Here is a 21212-nt window from a genome sequence, read left to right as displayed (position 1 = left end):
CTGTGTTCCTTTTCAAAAGGGCTGTGTTCCTTTTCCTCTCCCTCCTTCCCCCAGGGGGAAGATTACAGACCACCATATGATGGGGCGAGGACCTGGTCCAGGCACTGCCCTCTAAGCCCTCACTGGCCTCCCTGGGATGTCTCATCCCTTTGTTTTGGGTGCTAGCCTGGTTCTGCTGATGTGATTGGTGGAAATCTGCAGCCAGTCTTCAGCCTGGCCCAGTTCATTCTGTGCCCTCTTCATCCTGACCCGGAGACTCTCCCGCCCAGCTCCCGCAGCACCTCCACATTTGTCCTAGGGGGTCTGCAGGATTGTTGGGATTTCTCCTCCATCACATGTAAGCTTTGGGAAATGAGGGGAAGGCATATCATCTCAGGGCTGTTTCTGCCTAGATATGCCCCAATGCAGGGTCCACTCCAATGTGGCTTCCTTCCAGATATCCAGATGGGGACGGGGCAGAGTACAAGTGCTCTCTCCGGGCAGATTCTCCTTCGCCCACTTGGAGTGGGGCATATCAGTGACCCATTCATTTCTTATCTCTAGCCTCCTCCAAATCTCTACAAACTCCATCCTCCAACCCAGGAAGGCATTTCCTCCTTCCTGCAGCCTCCCCATCCTGCATGGCTGACTGTACAATATACGCCACGTCTTCTGAGATCTGGCTCCTCGGAATCTGCAAATCACTTTGCTTCTAACAAAGCCTGCCTCTCTTAAATGAAGGCCTGGGCTAACTCTGGTCTCTGAAACATGCCTCAAGGTCCTGTTTTGGAAGTCAAAAGCTGAACAATGTCTTCTTTGTCTTAGGCCATACTCTGTCCTGCCCCTGAAGTAATGGAATCCTCAGCCTCAATGGGGGAGACTCCCAGGGCAACAAGAATTAGAAGGAAGGGAAAGTAAATTGAATACTAGTTCAAAATATTATCCCCACTGAACCAGCTGGTCATAATGCAAGGTCTCAGAGGTCCCAGAACACTCATCCAGGATTTTTAAAAAGTGCAACATACTGACATGTCATTTTTCTAGACGACACCATTTATACATACTTTGAACCAAGGGCAAAAAGGGAACTGTGGCTTCCATTTTCTTGAATTCTTTATATAAGAATTATTGTCCTTGATCTCTATTCTACTGTTGAGTGGATCCATTCAACAGGAAGCCACCTTGTTCAGCATCATTTAGAACTCTCCACCTCCTGGGTTTCTTCTTTCCAGGGCCTTCTTGCCTTTGCCTCTCCTCCTCCATATCCACTGTGTTCACCCATCATATCCCTAAAAGCTCAGACCCTTCCTTGCCTTATCCGTCATCCCAATTCCAGCTCACTCCCCTATCCAGCCTGAACCCTACTTTTAGCTAATTCAACTGATGCTTTTTTTAATCTCTTAGAATGTCTTCTTCATTTGACTATTCAAACCAACTCTCACCACAAGGTCAGATATTCCATTCCAAAGTGACAAGTACTACTAAGCAAAGTCACAAAGGTCAAATATTCCATTCCAAAGTGACAAGTACTACCAAGCAAAGTCACAAAACTGGGCTAAAGGGACCCATTAAAAATACTTACAAATTCCAAAGGAGCCTCACTATTTCTCTGTAATACTTTTTATCCATCTATTAACACATTATCCTATATTTTCCTGGCTGTTTGGGCTTTTTCTATATTCTCCAAGTCTCCCTGCCATCCCCAAATCTTCCAACCTCGGATGATGGCTCAGCCTCCAATTTTACTGAAAACTTTCAGGACACTCCACGTCTTTGAACTGCTTTTCACATAAAAATTTCACTGTCATCTTCACCCATCTTGAAGCGACAGTTTAAAATCACACATGTAAAGTACTGTGCCTACCCTTTAGTAGTCATTCAAACTTACAAATACCTTCCTCATCTGTTCTTTCTCCCTCCAAGTTACTGCTAATTTTTATCCCTTTGAGGGCTACAGTGGGTTGAATGGTAGCCCCCAAAGTATGTCCATCTGGAGCCTGGGAATGTGACCTTATATGGAAAAAGGGTCTTTGCAGATGTAATTAAGGATTTTGAGATGAGATCATCTTGGATTAGGGTGGGACCTAAATCCAGTGACAAGTGTCCTTATAAGAGAAGGCCATGTAAAGACACACAGAGGATAATGTTGTGTGAAGATGAAGGCAGAAATTGTACTGATGGGTTTACAAGCCAAGGAAAGACAAGGGTTGCTGGCAGCCACCAGAAGCTCGGAAAGAGGCAGGGAACAGAGTCTTCCTGAGCTGACACCTGAATTTCAAGACTTCTGGCCTCCAGAACTGTGAGAGGAAATTTTCTGTTGTTTGAAGCCACCCAGTACATGGTCATTTGTCACAGCACCCACAGGAAACTAATACAAGGGCTCCTTCTATACCTGACACGATCAGGTATCAGGTCGTGTCCCCCACCAACTCTTTGTTGATCCCCTTCCATCCATTACCCCTCTCTCCCCAGCCTCACCAACATCACCCTCTTTAGTGGATCATTTCTGCATGTTCTAGCTCATCCAGGAGGCACCAAGAGCCCAGCTGAGTGTCCTGGTGGGAGCACAAGCAGGACTCCTCCCACAGTGACAGTGCTGTACCTCAAACGCGTGGGCGCATTGCTGTGGCAGTGGAGGCTGGGATATTTCATCCCCTGGAGACACAACCTCTGTCACAAGCCAGGGATGTGAGATCAGGGTCGGCACTGGGGCTCCCCTTGGGCCCCCTAGACTGGGGACTCTCAACACTTTGCCACACTGGACTCTTCTCCGTATGGCATAGTTGGGCTGAGGTACAATCAGAGAATGTTTGGAGCTGCAGTTTTCCAAGCGCCAATCCTCCTTGTTATACACTTAGGTATAAACTAACCAGAACTTCCCAGGAGCTACTGGCACCCACAGAGGCATGTGGTTCTGCTCATGACACGGTAGTCCTTATAGGTTCTTCCCAGCCATACCTCACCGGCCTTCAGTGAGCAATCCTTGGCCCTTTAGAGAACTGCCTCCAAGTCTCAGCAGTCTGAAGTCAAGAATCTGTTGAAGGGCTTCCCTGGTGGCCCAGTGGTTGAGAATCTGCCTGTCAATGCAGGGGACACGGGTTCGAGCCCTGGTCTGGGAAGATCCCACATGCCGTGGAGCAACTAGGCCCGTGAGCCACAACAACTGAGCCTGCGCATCTGGAGCCTGTGCTCCGCAACAAGAGAGGCCGCGACAGTGAGAGGCCCGCGCACCACGATGAAGAGTGGCCCCCGCTTGCCACAACTAGAGAAAGCCCTCGCACAGAAACGAAGACCCAACACAGCCAAAAATAATAAATAAATAAATTTAAAAAAAAAAGAATCTGTTGAAATAATAACCATAAGACACAGGGAATTATACGGTCAACCGCACTTATATGAACAGAAGGGTGTGGTATGGCGTATTATCTGTGCTTTGGCCCTAACCTGCTGACAGAATTAGAAGCTGGGATCATTGCATTTTCAACCAAGGAGGTGAAACATAAGATGGAACCTAAAACATTATGTGCAACCAAACTCTGGATTCTATCCCATGACTCTGAGGATCTACCAATGCAGAGGACCTGATGTGTTATCGACAAGAGGAAAATTTACTCAAGATGCATCTCATTCCAGAAGTACTGAGAACACTTTTAAGACCTCCCAACTTGGAAGCTTAGAATCAAGATCTACAAGCATTTAATAAATCCACAGTTCAGTGTAGTGTTTCACGGCACAAAGCAAATTAAATGAGGTGTACTTTCAGCCTTCTAGAAGCTTGCTACTGAAAATGGACAGTATTGACACTGACGTACCAAAGTGACTGAACACGAACAGTTGGATAAATACACAAAGTGGTGATATTATACGTTGGCCAAGGGGAGAGTGCATCTTGTTAGTGGCGTGTGATCTCCCACATTGAAGGTGGTGCTTGTGGCAGTGGGGAGGCGGGCGGGGAAAGCACTGAAATCATAGACAGCGCGTGGGGAAGGAAAGAAAAAAGTTCACTACCGCTTTCCAAAGACCATAATGGCTTTTCAAACAACAGTGAAGCATAAGGTCCACCCCTTCCCCCTCTCTGCTGTTAGCAGTTGGCCAACATCTACAGAAGGTGTTTTTAATGCTCTCCATCCCTCGGATACATTAAACGTGGCATCCAGGTGAGGACTAGGCAGGCGAAGCCATTCATGAGGAATCACAGAGAGCTTTCCACAGGGAGCTGAGAAGACTCTTAATGAGGGGCTGACAAACATTGCCTGTGTGCTGTTGTGTCTTTTGTTACAGAAATGACTCAAGTAGTCCCTCCCTGCAACCATGGAAAACATTTTATAAGGTTTATTGTCAATCACTCTGTGGAAGGATATACAGAGGCTGTGGTTGGGTTCTAGTGTTAAATCATTACTCTGTAGGACCTTAAGTCTCGGCTAAGGAGATTCTCCAGATATGCCAAATGAACAAAATGAATGCATGGATAGGAAGGCACCCTCACAGCCACAGCTGGGTTTCATGTGGCTGAGGGACTCAGCTAAATGCTACTGTGAGAGGTCCAGCCATGGGTAGGTGCACAGTAGGTGAGCCTGCCTCCTTCTGTTTCCCCAGGCTCCACAGACCTTCAGGCACAATACCAGTGGTCCATTCTGCCACTTTTCCCTCTTCTATCACTCACTGTTGTATTTTTCCAGTTTCTTCCATATTTTGAAACATTCTGCATTTCTCCCTGGTCTTGGACATCATTGTGCACTATCGGTAACTTCCTGTGGTTTTTGGTGAAAATCTTATTGATGAAAACCTGATGACTGAGGGCAAAGAAGTAACTGTTGCCCTGACCACCTTAAATTTTTAACAAAAAGTTCAAGATTATGGACAAAAGATCTTTAAACACATACCATTCTCAGAAGACAATGGTGGTTCTGAAGACAGTATAGGACAGTCCCCGAACCTACATCACATGGGTCCAGAGAGAGTGAATCTAGTGCTGTCAGAAACTACAGAAGCTCAATGTCCAAGGAGATGCCAGCCTAGCCTCACAGATGGCGAGGAAACCAGCTACATATTCCAGCACTCTGCCCCCAGGGCCTATCTAAACAAATACCTGCTGAGTATCTACACCATGAATGACAGTGTGCTACAAGCTATAGGGGGACAAAAAACCCCAACATTTTTGCACACGTGAGGCCAATGGTCTGTTGAGAAGGCAGGACCCACATACACAGATTTCCAGGAGACCTGGATTCTAGTCTAAACTAAATGAGGAACTGCATGTATGACCTTGGGCAACTCACAAAAATTCTCTGCTCCTTGGATTCCTCATATCAGGATTTAACTAACAACACAAGGCATCATTTCTTAGGAGGCAACTGAGAGGCACACATGTTCAATGCAAGAGAATGAGGAGATGAGGGGAAGCTGCCCAGGGCTGGGATTCCAGCTGGGCCTTGAGAAATGGATAGAGTTCCCGGGGAAAGGAAGGGCTGGGGAGTCCAGGAAAGGAGAGCAAAGGCCAGAACACGTACTCCATACTAATGAGATACTATGTTGACATCCGGAGAATCAAGTGTTAGCGTGATGGTGAATGAGGTGAGCCAGGAATGCCTCAGAAAGTGGAGATGGGGGAAGGCGCTGAATGCCAGGCTAAAGGATTTGGCCTTTCTCCCGTTCACTGGGTTGTTAGGCGACAAGGCGAAAGAACCAGTATTTACATCAGCCAGCACATGAGTTTTGACATGGATCAACACCTCCTCAACTCAAGCTAGAAAGCCTAAGAGTGAAGCAACTGGAATCATTATTTGCAAACCACAGGAGGGCCTGAAGGACACAACATATCATGAGAATATCGATCAGGCAAAGGCACACACGAAGTACAGCTACAGAACTGGCATTTTCAAGCAGGAGATGGTGATAAAAGGTACAGAATGACAGAGCGTGAGAGTTCATTAACAACTCAGCTCCTGTATCTGAAAATGATGACAGGCTATTTGTATTTCTAGGAGGTCAGACAATAAAAAGGTGAACCCCTCCAGACTCTGAGAGCAAACAAGAGAAACCTTTAACAGAAATCAGCGATTTTCAAATATCCTTGTGTGCATATGCCTAGCTACGGGAAGCATATCACACAATTTCTGGAATAAAGTTTAAATTGAAATAAAAATCAAATTTTACAAGTGACAACATTTGAAATTGTTACTGCTTCCAAACAGATACTACAATGTGTGGAAATGAAGGAACTCGTTGGTGTTTATTTGCCTATTCAGTAGACTTTCAATTGGGCAGAATTTCACAGAAATACAGATTCAGTAACTTTTTCTGGGGATTAAAAGAAGAAAGGATTGGGAAAAGTGCCCTGGGCTTTGTTGTGGTAAAGGCAATCTGACTCATTTTTAATTTTCCATTAAAGCCCTACTTTTCAGTATAAAGCAGATGGAATCCTTATACAACTCCTTGAAAAGCCTACTATTTTTGGGTACCTCCAAGATGGAAGCTCTGAAGAAAATGAAAGTGTTTGAATTCATCAGATGAAATCCCACCAGCACATTCAAAAGGAGCAGGTACTTAGAAATCTTAAAAATACAAGGTAAGAGGTCTTTCTGTGATGGATTTCTGATCCCCAGCCTCCCCTGGGCTCAGTTCCCTCTGGCTGCGGCTGATTGATGATTTTCTACCACTTCAACAGCCAGTTCCCACCACTGTGGCTGAGTCACTGTGCTTCTTCATTCCTCGTCTTTCAGAAGCTGCCTCCCTGATGGCTCCATCCTCAGGGCCATTCTCATATACAGGAAAGATGTCAGTGTTCAACCCTGCCCACCCCATATCTCCTGAGTCAGAACTGGGCCTGGGACTATGCATTCTCTAAGACCCTCAGAGGACAGTCATGCAACCACGGCCCCAAAGCTCTTTCCGTATCATGAGATAAGGCCTGGTTAGACGTATCCTGTTTGTCTTTCTGCCAGAGCGGATGGTAGAAACAAGAGGGTGATCTTTCCTGTGTGTGGACTGTGAGGTACTGGGCTAGGAGGTGGAGGGCACTGCCTCTGGCCTGTGGTTTATAACCTTGTTTGAGAGTTGGAACAAATTTAGTGTTAAGAGCATTGATTCTGGAGCCAGACTGACTGTCTGGGTTCAGACCCCAGCTCTGCTTACTAGTTGTGTGACCCTGACCAAATCACTTCACCTCTAGGCCTCAGTTTTCCCATCTATCAAATGGGAATAATAACGACAGTACCTCATGGAATACTGCTGGGTGTTGAGCTGGCAAATCAACCACGAATAAGACATAGTCCCTGACTTGAAAGAGCTCCCAAGTCAGGGAAAAAGAGCAGTATCTTCCCACTGTCCGACCCAGCTGACTCCACTCTGCTTTATAAGTCAGGCTGCGACGAGGGTGATGATGAGAAGGTAACCAAGTGCCATGGGAGCCCAGAGACAGGACCAAAGTGGGGCTTCCCAGAAGGTAAGTCTTGAGTGGAGCCACAGAAGGAGTGGGGCTTCCCTGGGGGCAAAGGTGCCTTTGTATCCCCCAAAACCTAACACAGAAGTAACTGCAAGGCAAAGGCAAGGAGGCTTGAGAGTACGCAGGGAACGAAGAACCACAGCTTTGGAGCAAAAGCAGGTGCAAATTTAGGAACCAGACACACCTGGCTTCACTAGTAATTAGCTGTGTGACAATGGGCAAGTTACTTTACCTTTCTGAGCCTCAATCTTCCCATCTGACCTGCCTCATCGAGTTGTTGTAACTAAGTAAATTACTGTATGTAAAGCACTTAAGGCCTCTGGGATTCAATAACAACGGTAGGTATGATTATTTTTCTGGTATATTTAGGGAGAGGTGAGTGGCTGTGGGGTGTTACGTGCTTTTTCACACTATCACAGAGGGCAATACAGGTCAGAAATAAGTAGTCCTCAGGAAAGGCCTTCTGAATTCAAATCAGCAATGGGCTAAGACTCTCCCACACCTTACTTTTTCTGCCCCAAACACAGTTAATGGGCGCTCAGTACTCATTTGCTCAAACCAACGGGTGCTGCCTGAGGTCACGGGTGGACAGAGGCAGAACAGGTGATGATCTCTGCATCCAAAGAAGACCCAGCAACAGGACTCCAGTCTGCTTCACACCCTGAGCAAGGCACGATGCAGGTCATTCTGGAAGCAGGCTGAGATGAGTGGGAAAATGCTCTCATCCAAATGAGAGCTCTCCAACTCAGGGCCTTACCAACGTTGTTAAAGTTTCATGAGTCAGTAAGCATTATCTTTTCTTCCCACGTGTTTATTAGACCATAAATCCAGTTCAATTTATATCCTTCCAGGATTACTATGTTCTAATCAAGTCCAGAGCGCTACTTACTCCAAAGTTGTCTGAACTACATGTCACCCACGTCCATTTGGATAATACTGTTCAGGCTTCTCATGTGTTTTAGTAGCCAAAAATTAGATTTGCTCAACTAGGAACACTGAAAAAATTACTTTCCTCTAAATAACCCAAATCACCTTCTTTTCATAGGAACCAAGTGCATGAAACTCATAACTCATGGGGCTTTTTCCTATTCTGCGGTTTATTCTACCTTCAGAGAGTCATGATGACATTCTGAAGTCAAACTCAAGGGATGCACATTGAAAATAGGTTAAAATTCTGGTTATCTGGCTAAAACAAAGATATCCTTTTATAGGACTAACTTGAAAGTACTTTTATGTTTTCTACTGAAGAATAAAAAAGGTTCTGCATTTCTCAAGAAGACTCGCTAAAAATGCTATTTTCCATCATACTATTTCAACTAATTTCCTATGTTTTCTAATAATTCTTGATTCAGAACTGACAATCACCCACATCTCTTTCTAAAATATTCAAAATGTCCTTTTCTGCACAGAATACGTTTTTATCCTCCCTTCCCTAAGGGATATATGTGTCAGATGTACACGTTACGTGCATATGTATGTATCTACATATATACACACAGCTTTTCTATGTGTGGGGTACTATTCTGAGCACTTTACATGTATTAATTATGGACTCCTCACAGCAAACCTTTGAGGTAGGAACTATTAACTCCATTATAAAGGTGAAGAAAGGGAGGCACAGAGAGCTTAGGTAACTGGGTCCAGCTCACACAGCTGGAAGGGGTCAGACCAGGACCGGACCATACCTCGAGTCCATGCTCCTGACCACAGCCCTCACCTGGGCTGAAAGGGTTGAAACCTGGCTTTAAGTGGTGACTGCCACCTTGGCACTTAGCCACTCGGGGCCTCATTTTTCCTCATAAGTAAAATGGACGTGCTGGACTACATGATCTCTAAGTCCCTTACTATTCAACTGCCTACAAGATACTTTGATCGGAAAGCCCAAAGTGTCCGTGATAAAGTCATCATTTAAACACCCACTCCCTGCTGCTTTTACTGCATTGCTTGTCTGCATGTCTTTCTCCACCTACTTCCCAAGGACCCCCCCTCTGCCTCTCCCCTCACACAATATGCTATCTCACCCTCTCTTATTCTGTCTCTTTGGCTCCATCCCCACTTCCGTGCAGCACCTCATCTATGGCTCATCTGAGTTTCCATAACTACCTTCCCTGCATCTGTCTTGACCACCTCTGGCCAACAGCCCACACTGTGGCCAGATGGATCTTTATAAAACAAATCAGACCAAAGTGGCACCTCTGCTTACAACTCTTAAATGGCATTCCTGACAAAGTACTTTTCCACCAGCCCCATCTTCTCCCTCTGTCCATCTCTCTACCACCCTCACCCACCCTGAACGACTTGCAGTTTCCTAAAAAGTCTGTGCACCTGCTTTCTGGGCTGCTCCTTCTGGGGCAACGGCCTTCCCACAACACTCGACTGGCCAATTCCTCCTCTGGCCTTCTCTGCCTCGCCACCCCATTTTCCCACCTCTCTGTGGAGTTCATGCTCTCTTGCGGACCCCTAGAATCACGGCAGTTATCACAGTGGTCAGAGACTTCCTCGTGCAGTTCCTTGGGCCAGGATTATAACTCTTTGTCTCTGAAGCATCTAGTTCAATGTCTGGCAAGTGGTAGATACAATGAATGAATGTTGCTGGATGAGTAAATATGTAGGACGATTCACAAATTCTTACAGACCTATCTGTGGAACACACAAGGACCCAGCTGAAAATAAAGAATCACACAGAGTAAAAGTATTTCCGGTATCAACATGCTTTGCTCTCCCATTTTTTAATTTATTTTTTTATTTCCTAGGTGAGCAATAAATGAGGGTCTAAAATGGAAAGCATGGCAGTAGAAATGGACATTTTATTTTGTATTTAAACATAAAGTTATATTTCCCAACAACCAAAAGTATCAATTGCCAAAGCATTTACGCCACCCCTCTTTATGGCATGTAACACATTTTAATCAATATCATCATTATATCCATATGTAGTATTTCGCATATTGCCTCGTGGCTAAGAGCAAGGGCTTTGAAACCAAACTAACTGGGCCTGAATCCTGACTCTACCACTTACTAGCTATGTATGATCTTGAGTTAGTTATTTAACCTCCCTTGCTTCAAATGCCCACCTGTAAAATGGGGATTAAAAGTGAAACTACTTCATATCATTATTGTTTTTTTAATTGAAGTATAGTTGATTTACAATTTATATTAGTTTCAGGTGTTCATATCATTATTGCTAAGATTAGAGCTTAAAAGATTAGAGCTTGACACATAGTAAATGCTCAATAAAAGTAGTTATTATGTATTATTTTTATCTCCTCTAGCAGACTAAGCTGAACAGAGAGAACACAGCAGAAGTATTCATTTTCATAATCCTATCTCCCAGTGCCCTGCACACAATAACATACTGGCCAATGTTTGCAGAACAGATGAATATAATAAACTGTTTATAGCAAAAATATGTGCATAACTAAGTATGATGACTAGTACAGGCAGAATTGCTCCTGGGGAGGCCTGTGGAGAACAGGGATTATCCAGAACACTAGCAGTTCACCCCCCTCCTGGAGGTCTGGGAGCTCACTTAACTCCATGGAAGATGCAGGGCTCACAGTCACCAACTCAGGGTATCTGCGGGATGGAGGGGACCCAGGTGGGACTGAAGACCTGGACAGATGAGGCTCCCTTCCCATGAACATGGCCTGGGGCAAGAAATTTCTCCTCTGGAGTCTGTTTAATTTCCTCTTCCAATTAGAGAAGGTATGACCGTGATTTCTAAAGACCCGCATAGCCACTTGGGGAGTCTATAAAATCAGCAGATAAAAATCTTGGCCAACAAAGGTGCTACTGGAGAGCCACATCAAAGTCAGCACAGGAGCCATCAGGTCACTGTATTACAGGAAATTACTGGGTGGGAACTGGCCACTAGAACCGACAAAAAGTAAGGTTTTGGGAAACATGTTTAAAATGAGAAGGTCTGAACCCATAAAATGAAAAGTACAAGACAATGATGGGTATAGGCTCTAGGTTTCCATTTAATTCTCATCAGCCTACAAACTCCTTGAGGGCAACGACTGTGCCTTGTTGAGCAGCAGTATATGGCAAAGCTGCTGGCCCAAAATACATTTCTTCTTGAACTTTCTTCTGGTCACATGGCTTAACTATATTTCCCAGGCTCCCCTGCAGTTAAATGTGGCCATATAACTGGCCCTCAAGTAAAGTATATAAGTAGAAGTGATGGGTGTCATTTCCAGGCCTAGGCATTTAAAAAGTCAGTACATCCCCTCTATTCCCTCTTTTGTCCTTCTGCCAGCTGAAAGCAGGTTACAATGGAGCGCTATGGGATGGGAGAACTTGGGGTCCAGAATCACTGCATGGAAGAAAGACACCCACTGATTAGAAATACCCATTTTGAATTATTACATGAGGAATAATAAACGTCTATTGCTTTTGAGGCATTATATTTTTGCAGACCTATTTGTTACAGCTGCTAACATTAGCTTAATTAATCCAGGTGCTTAGCACATACCAAAGACCTAGCTCACATTTGTTGAAACAAGATAAATAAGACCAGGTTCCTTCTTCCAATGTGCTGCTCAAACTAATGCTGGAAATAGACATGTGCCAGCTGCTGAGATATGAAAACAAAATTGGACGCATGGTGATTTGTTTGAAGGTGAAAAGATGGAGAAAGCATCCCAGAGTAGAAGACTTCTGAGCTGGGCTCTAGGTTTAACAGGACCCAAGCAAATCAGGTGGGGTTGGAGATTCCAGACCCAGGAGAAAGCATAGAATAAAACTGCAGAAAGCAGAGTATGCGTTTGTTCACATTCAACCTCATCATTCTCTTGAACTCGGTCAACAGAGCGCGAGTTTATTGTGCACTGACTTTCTTTCCTGGGTCTGGCATTAAACAAACAAACCATTGTTGTTGTTTTTTTTTTTTACAGTATGCTCATTAAGCCTTTTGCTTTTTTTTTTAATATAAAAAGTTCCAAGATGGATGCCCTTAGAAAGCGCAGAAGTAAATGTTTAATGAACCATAACAACTCTTTTCTAATAAAATTCTTGAAGAACATGAGACAGTTCTATTACTTATAATAGTCAAAGAGCCATGCTCTTAGGAATCAAGGGGTTCAACCTAAGTTTTGACATTATTGATTAAGGATGTAATAGTCACTGGCTTACAAAATGGAACATTAAGTCCCCAGATTTACATTTATATTTCCTCTTCAAGAGGAACATCAAGCAAATGGTTTAAGAGATCAGTCAAAAGATTCTCTACATCCTTCGATCATAGCTAAGTGCCTCCAAAACCTGAGATAGTTAACAAAACCACTTCCTCCAAAAATCTGTGAGTCCCTTCATCTGAAAGCACAGTACCCATGGGGCAGGGACTCGGGAGAAAGAGCACAAAGGGTGGAAAGTATTACAGTCAACTTGGTGGTGAGAGGATGGATGTGGGCGTCTGAAGGCTACCCTGAAGCAGGGAAGAGACACCGTCTCCAGTGGTCTTCCAAATACCAATTTAATGCTGTGTTAGCAATGTCCCCAGGAGCTTGTTTAAATATAAGGGTAAAACAACAATTACTAGGCAGACAAGACTTCATTTCAAAAGACTTCAGTACTCCTTAGACTTGAGAGAAGAAGCAAGTTAGGCTGCCTCACTCCTAGCAAACATCAATTTAACTCTCTTTCAGAAACAAAAGTCTTCTTCCCCCATACCAATTTATTCTACCCCCTACAATGAAAGGGGGTTAAAACTGGGTGGGGGAGGGTGCTACCTTGAAAGTAAAGCAACTCTTCAGACAGCTGAAATCATTTCCCCCTTAAATCTAAGAAATACTGCAGCTGCCAGTCAACACTACCGGTCCATGAATACAGCAAAATGCCAGCACCTGCCACCCTGCATCTGGGGCCTTTTATTTTTTGGTAAATGTGGCAGGAAAGACTCTCAGAGAGAAGATCAACTGCTTTATCTGAGAAAAAGGGAAGCCCCAGGGAAGAGAAACAAGAAGCATCGCGCCCATCCTTGGGTACTTTGTGCGTCTCCTCTCTGTGCACTGAAAGGGCTCTTTGTGTCACACACACACACACACACACACACACACACACACACACACACACACACAGCCGGCGAGTCTGTGTGATTTATTGGGGGGAGGAGGGGCAAGAAGGGTGATTTTATTATCCCTCTTCTCACTCAGTCCCAGCAAATCTCTGCCTGGGCCCAAGCTCGGTGGCCTCTTTCTGGCTCAGTCCCCTCCGCCTGTGGGCGCAGATAAGAGAGGGGAGGCAACCAAACAAAAACAGTCATCGATCTAAGGAAGTCGAGAGGAAATCCAGCGAGCAGGGAAGGGAGGAGAAAGGAGCCTAAGGGAGCAGGAGGAGTGTGGGGGTCAGAGGAAGAGGAGCTACGGCTCCAGCACGGGGGACTGGGGACGGGTGGGTGGTGGCACAGGAAGAGTGGAGGGGAGGATGGGGGAAGTGCAAGGGACGTGCCAGAAATAGGCAGGAGGATGCGATGGGGAAGGCGACGGCCGCAAGAGGAGGCAGAGAGGTGGAGGAGTGGGGCAGGGGTGGAGTGGGGTGGGGAGGGAAGCAGCACTGGGCTTCAATTATTAAGTGATTACATCATCCCTGACATTAAAACAACACACACAGCCCGGGTCCCCGCGGGGGGCCCCGAAAAGAGGGCGGGGGCGGAGTCTGGGCCAGCCTAGCCCCCAAGCCAATTCCTATTCACAGCCGGCGCCCGCGAGGAAATGGGCCCCCCATCCCTGCGCTACCTCGGGGCCGCACCCGGCAGAGGTGTCCTCCGGCGCGGCCACAGGAAGACTCCGAGCGGGGCCAACTCCCCGGCAGCCCAGCGGGGCGCCCGGGAGACGGCGGTGGCCCAGAGACTGCAGCGCTGGGCCCCGCGGCGGGGGCGGCGCTGCGCGGGGGCGCCGGCGGCCGGCGTCTCCGCAGCATCCCCGCAGCCCCGGGGCGCATCCCCGGCCGCTTACCTGCGCTGCGCTCAGGCTCCGGAGCCCATTCACATGGTCCTCTCCCCGCCCTCCTCCGGCGCGGCCGAAGCGGCTCCGGTGGTTCCTCGGCGGGCCCGGGAGCCGGGGGGCCTTCTGAGAGTGCCCAGGGGGCGGCGCCGGGTGTCCCCGGCCCGGCGGCCGGATCCCTCCCAGGCGCGGGCGGCGGCTTTGTGTGAGCCTGGGGAGCCCTCGGTGCTCGGCTTGAAGCGCCGCGCGCCCGGACGGCGGTGGACGCGCGGCTCCGAGTGCAGCCTCTCCTCAGCTCCCGCGGCCGGTCGGCGGTCGGGTCTCGACGGCCTTCAGCTCGCGGCGACCCCTCCTCCTCTCCCGCGGCAGCCCCCTCCCCGCCGGCTCCGCTCCTGACAGATGGCGCAACTGCAACTACGCGCAGCCGCTGCCGCGGCGGCTCGCAGCTACTCGCGTTGATGCTCCAGCCCCTCCAGCCCCAGCGGGGAGCGAGGAGGGGGCGGGCCGCACCGCGAGAGTGGCAGGCTTCGCTGCCCTATCAACGGGCCCCTCGGGCGTTTGGGGGCGGGGGCGGGGCGGCGATGGGTGGGGCCACCGAGTGGGTAGAGCGCTTCTGTAACGTCGGGCACCCTGGCTTGCTTGCCGTGTAAGGTGTGAGAGGGGAATGCGAGATTGCAGGAGTTGTGTGTGTGTGTGTTTAAGGTTTATGTGGACTTGGGATAGTGGGTTAGGGTGAGGAAAGAAGGGAGTGTGAGCTGCAGTTTCTGCTTTGCGGAAGATTGCAGCCGCCACTGCAGAAAGGCATCTGCCATTCCCTCAAAACCATGGGAACCTGCCTCGAGAAAGGGCTGTCTTGCCTTTCTAGTGTCTTTTCATTTGAAGGTGGGAGAATAAACTGGAAAAGTGTTAGGGTGATGAAATTGTTTTCTCTGGTCAAACCGAAGAGTGCGGAGTATATTACATATATATATATATCTCCAAGCAGAAGTCTGCAGGAAGTATTACGGAAATGGGGGTAGGGGGTGGAGAGGGCAGGCGGCGACTAAGAAATCTGCAATCACAGAGTAGAGGTTTATTTGCATAGTTTTTTCCAAAATCATGTTTAATTGTAGCCGTTGGTTGTCTTTGGTTTCTCATGACATTCAGCCTTCCCATGTTGTTTTCCCTTCTCTAAATCTGAGCTTTTGCTCAGATTTTCCTTGATGAAATAATAGCTGGTTTAGTATACAGTTGAGAGCGCATCAGTCTTTATTTCCTATTCAGCTTTTCTATGGCAGGATGTAACTTCATTAAAAAAAAAAAAAAAAACTTCAGCTTCCTGATTTTCTTTATAGGTAATTCCTGTTTACTGAAAGTTCCACTTTAAGGCATACTCGAATTCATTCTCCTTGATGATTTTGGCAAGAACCCTACCCTGCCCCCTCAGCAAAATCTAATGTTCTGAGAAATATAAGTGAATTGACTTCTGCTCCTATGCTCAAAATCTATATTACCTTTCCTGCCCACTGATTTTTTAACTGTAGTTTTAAAATAGCAGTCACTTTTGTTGCCTTTTTTCTTTTTGGTACACAGTACTTTTTTTTTTTTTAGCTAAGAGATATTTATATAGAAACGTTCCCCTTGAGAAATCTGTGTAATATTAGTTTTTTGTTAATTAATTTTTTTGGAGTATAGTTGATTTACAACGGGTTGTGTTAGTTTCTGTTGTACAGCAAAGTGCACCAGTTATACATATACATATATCCACTTTTGTTTAGATTTTATTCCCATATAGGTTGTTACAGAGTACTGAGTAGAGTTCCCTGTGCTATGTACACGGTACTTTTTAAAGTTGCTAACATTTATTAATCCCCGTTTTATGGGTGAGGAAACTGAGGACAAGAGAAATTAATAACTAAACTCAAGGTGATTGTCTAGGGTGGTTACTGGCGTTTTTTTCTTCCTTAAATAAAATGTTAAATGAAATCTTGTTTAAATTATGTGTTGATGATTCATTCCATAGTCCCAAGAAATGGAACCACAACTAGGACTAGAAGATTTCCATACAAGAGAATGCCAACTTTATCTAGCCAAGAATTGTTTATCTCAAGAGAAGGGGCTCCTCTTCGTCAGTACTAGCCTGCCATGGGTGTCCTAGGTTTATTTGGATTGGGATGAAGAGGCAATTGTCTAGAGCAATGATTCTCAAACTTTAGCTTGTATCAGAATTACCAGAAGGGACTTGTTAAAACACAGATTGGTGGCCTCCACCCCCAGAGGGTCTGATTCAGTAGATTTGGAATGGAGCCCAAGAATGTGCACTTCTAACAGTTCCCAGGTGATGCTGACGTTCCTGGTCTGGGTACCAGACCTTGAGAACCACTGGTCTAGAGCCAGGCTGTCCAGTGTGGTAACCACTAGCCACACATGGCTATTAAGTACTTGAAATGTACTTGAGTACTTGAAACGTGGCTAGTGCAAATTTAAATGTGCTGTAAAGGTAAAAGACCTACTGGATTTCAAAGATTTAGCATTAAAAAAAGAAATGTAAAACATCTAATTGAGTTTTATATTAACTACATGTTAAGATGTTAATAGTCTGAATGTATTGTGCTAAATAAAATATATTATTAAAGTTAATTTCACCTATTTCTTTTAACTTTTTTAGGTATCTACTAGAGAATTTAAAACAGCATATGTGGCTCACATTATATTTCTACTGGACAGCACTGGTCTAGGTTGTTTCTGATTCCAGCTCCACAGTGCACACTGTTGAGAGCACCTTGATGAGGCAAATCACTTATCTTTTCTGGTCCTTAGTGTTCTCATATGTAAAATGGGGACATAGTAAAACTGATCTCACGCATTCTACTTGTTTGAAGACTAAATGGACATGGAAGCGTACCTTCCTCCTTTTTAAAGATAAAGTGTCATGTACTCTGAGAAAAACCACGTGCAATTCCACGTGAGATTCAATTTATCTTACATAAAATCTGGAGTAGGTGGTGTGAGGCATCTCATTGTTTATGGTTTCTTCAAGAGGAGTCACTTTTTAGCATCTGTAACTCTAAAAGCTTCTTGATCTAACTAGTGGACAAAAAGAAGAGACAATGCAATTAAAATGACAGATTAACCTGCTCCCATCAAGACTTCATCCTGTTTTTGTAATTCTTTCCTTGCCTACCTTTTTATCTGTTGCCCTTCTTAAATGTGTATTTAAATGGATTTGGCCTCCTAGGAGGATTAGCTACTGGTCTGAACAAGTATATAGAGTACTGTGAAAGATTTGGATGCTATTCCCCATTTTGATCTACTGTGCTGGTGTCTACACAGACCTTGATTAAAGATCCATGACACTGTCCCTAGCCTTCCAGAGATACGTCATATTGTCCTCTATGCCCCCAGTTCTGTCTTCTTATGGACAGCTTATAATATACAAACTAGAATGTAGGCATTGTTCTAGAAATTCTCTTTGATTTGACTGGTATTGCTTAGTTTTCTTTTTCTATTTCTTTCACCTTAAGTTTTCCTGTTTCTATCTGGGTTTTATTTTGTCTCAGCTGAATTTCTTATTCTCTTGCTTTTAAAGTAACATTTTCCTCATTTTTAATTTTACTAGTTAAAATATTTTCTTGCTTTATAATTACATTTCAGTTTTAATCTTCTCTTAAATGTTAACAGCAACACATACAGCAAGGGTAAGAATCCTTAGTATAGAGTGCTGACAATTCAACAAGAAAGTAAAGATGAACACTTTAATTGAAAACACATGAAAAGGAAATGCATTTCCCTCCCCCCCCCAAATGGCCAGTAAACATGAAAGAGATTTAACACTACCTGTAACCAAAGCAATGCAAAGGTATAGTTTTCTCAACTACCTAGTTGGCCAAAGACATAAAAGGATGTAGGGAAATGGATACCCACACTGCTAGTGGGAGCGTTAATTGGTATATCATTTCCAGAGGACAACCTAGTAACATTTATGAAAAGCCCTTTAAAAAGTATATACCTTAAGTCCATTCTCTACATCTGCATCTCTATTCCTGTCTTGCCCCTAGGTTCTTCAGAACCATTTTCTGTTTTTGTTTTTAGATTCCATATATATGTGTTAGCATATGGTATTCGTTTTTCTCTTTCTGACATACTTCAATTAAGGACACGGAAAGGGGGAAAGGTAAGCTGGGACGAAGTGAGAGAGTGGCATGGACACATATACACTACCAAATGTAAAACAGATAGCTAGTGGGAAGCAGCTGCATAGCACTGGGAAATTAGCTTGGTGCTTTGTGACCACATAGAGGGGTGGGATAGAGAGGGTGGGAGAGAGATGCAAGAGGGAGGGGATATGGGGATATATGTATACGTATAGCTGATTCACTTTGTGATACAGCAGAAACTAACACATCATTGTAAAGCAATTATACTCCAATAAAGATGTTAAGAAAAAAAAAATATATATATATATACCTTTGACCCAGCAATTCTACTTCTGGGAAAGAATGGAACAAGTTTGCAAAGATATACCTGTGATGCAAGTAACTGGAACACTGTTTATAATAGTGAAAAATTGAGAAAAGTCTGTTAATAAGGGATTTGGTGTGTAAACTATGCTATGTAATAGAACACTACACAGCCATAAAAATGATGATGATGATGCCATTTATTTATGTAGAAAGATTTTCGCAATAAAGTGTTAAGAGAAAAAACTGAACAACAAATTAGTATGCATGTATGTGTATATATATATGTATGCTTATACATATATTTTCCATTATTTTAAAATTTATCTACATAGGTAAATTTTCATAGAAGGAAAAGTATGCAAATACATATGTAAAAATGTTAACAGTGATTTTCTCCAAGTTATCAGATTATAGGTTATCTTTGTTTTTTATCTTTTCTAATTTTCTGAACTTTTTGCATTGGGCACTTATTATTTGTCAACAGAAGAAACTAAAAATAAAACTTAAAAAATTTTTTTCTTTCTTTGCTACTATAATTTTCCCTTTTCTCTTCCTCCTCTTCTCTGCTCTTCTTCCTCCCTTTTGAAGAATTCTTGCCACAGAGGTGGTATCTAGGGGAGTCTTCCTGCCAGGGCTGGGAGGGTTGGAGGTTTTCTGCTCCCATCTGCCCACAACTACTGTTCTAGCTTCTGGTGAGCCTCTTGGGACTTGTAAAAATGATTCTCCAAAAACTTAACTTTGAAAGCAGGAGACCCCTGGGAAACTGGTCCCAGGGCTAACCTCTCTGTACCCTGACACCTGGTTTACTGTGAAACTATTGCTTCTGACATCTCATGCCATCAAGTTCTAATAGAAAGAACTACATATTTTAAAATCCACAGGACTTCCCATGGTGCACTGGTTAAGAATCCGCCTGTCAATGCAGGAGACACAGGTTCGACCCCTGGTCCGGGAAGATCCCACATGCCGCGGTGCACCACAACTAAGCCCGTGCACCACAACTACTGAGCCTGTGCTCTAGAGCCCACAAGTCACACTACTGAGCCCACGTGCCACAACTACTGAAGCCCGCATGCCTAGAGCCCGTGCTCTGCAACAAGAGAAGCCACCGCAATAAGAAGCCCGCACACCGCAATGAAGAGTAGCCCCCGCTCACCACAACTAAAAAGAAAGCCCACGCGCAGCAACAAAGACCCATAAAATTTTAAATAAATTTTAAAAAATAATAATAAAATAAAATTCACGATGTCCAGATCATAGCCAATAGATTTAGGGTATATTGGGTCCACAGCATGCCATGAGCCAGCAGGAGATGGTCCTGGGAAAATCTCATGTGGGAAGGGAAGGACCCTCCGTACCACACCCAGCCTGATATCAGGAGAGGGTAGGGGCAGGTGGTGTTAAACCTTCCTCTGGAAGAGGCCACACCCAACTTCTGAAGCTGGGATTCTGGCACTACTTTCACACTAGCTCTCTTGTAAAATTTTGTCCAAACTGGACAGTTGCTCCTCCTGGTGGGGCCTTCTTGGTATGTGTCTCTCCAGCCCCCTTCCCTCTTAAAAAGGTGGAGACTAGGCTGAATAAACAGGCATTGTTATGAACAAGGTTCTAGAGCCCAGGTCCACGGACCTCTGCTGGGTGCTGTCAGTGTGTCAGGGTCATTACTGGGTGAGCTGGGCCTCTTGGAAAGGATTGGATCTACAGAGGAAGAGAGGCCATATCCCAACCAGACCCCAGGGAGGGTGGGAAGGGTAGTGGTAATTGAAGATGGTCTTTTTTTTTTTTTTTAAACGTTGATTGATTGATTGATTGATCGATTGCTATGTTGGGTCTTCGTTTCTGTGCGAGGGCTTTCTCTAGTTGCGGCGAGCGGGGGCCACTCTTCATCGCGGTGCGCGGGCCTCTCACTCTCGCGGCCTCTCTTGTTGCGGAGCACAGGCTCCAGACGCGCAGGCTCAGCAGCTGTGGCTCACGGGCCCAGTTGCTCCACGGCACGTGGGATCTTCCCAGACCAGGGCTCGAACCCGTATCCCCTGCATTGGCAGGCAGACTCTCAACCGCTGCGCCACCAGGGAAGCCCAAGATGGTCTTTGATTCTTTGCCTGGCTTCCCAGAAGAGGCCTGGATTATCTTCTGGTGTGGTCCAAGTGTATGGGAATGAGACTTAGTAACCTTGAGGGTCTAGATGGAAACACTTCTAATTTCATATAGTTATCTTCCAACAGATCTCCTACCGGAACGCTTGCAGGAGTCTAACAAGGGAGGCTCTCTTGTCATAAGATGGCCAGTCACTTTCTTTTACATCCTAACTGGCTGTACCTCTCACTCTGGCCCTTTCTTGACTACTTACTCTTATCTCTTTCCTGGCTCTACTCTATGCAGTGATGGTGTTTGAAGCTCCTCCTG

At 45.2% G+C, this 21212-nt stretch overlaps 1 protein-coding gene across 1 annotated transcript in view; it reads right to left on the bottom strand.

Moving 5' to 3' along the window:
- Nucleotides 1-14787, bottom strand: part of FYN (FYN proto-oncogene, Src family tyrosine kinase) — a 205159-nt gene extending 190372 nt beyond the window's left edge. The window contains exon 1 of the mRNA XM_082475311.1: nt 14377-14787. The gene's annotated coding sequence lies outside the window, so the exon portion shown is untranslated. The remainder of the gene's footprint in view (nt 1-14376) is intronic.
- Between the last annotated feature and the right edge of the window lie 6425 nt (nt 14788-21212).

Source organism: Balaenoptera physalus (genome assembly GCF_965194825.1).
Source record: "Balaenoptera physalus genome assembly, chromosome: 9".
NCBI classification, from domain to species: Eukaryota; Metazoa; Chordata; class Mammalia; order Artiodactyla; family Balaenopteridae; genus Balaenoptera; species Balaenoptera physalus.
Note: the sequence above shows the minus strand (reverse complement) of the source record. Positions and strands in the feature narration are given on the sequence as shown.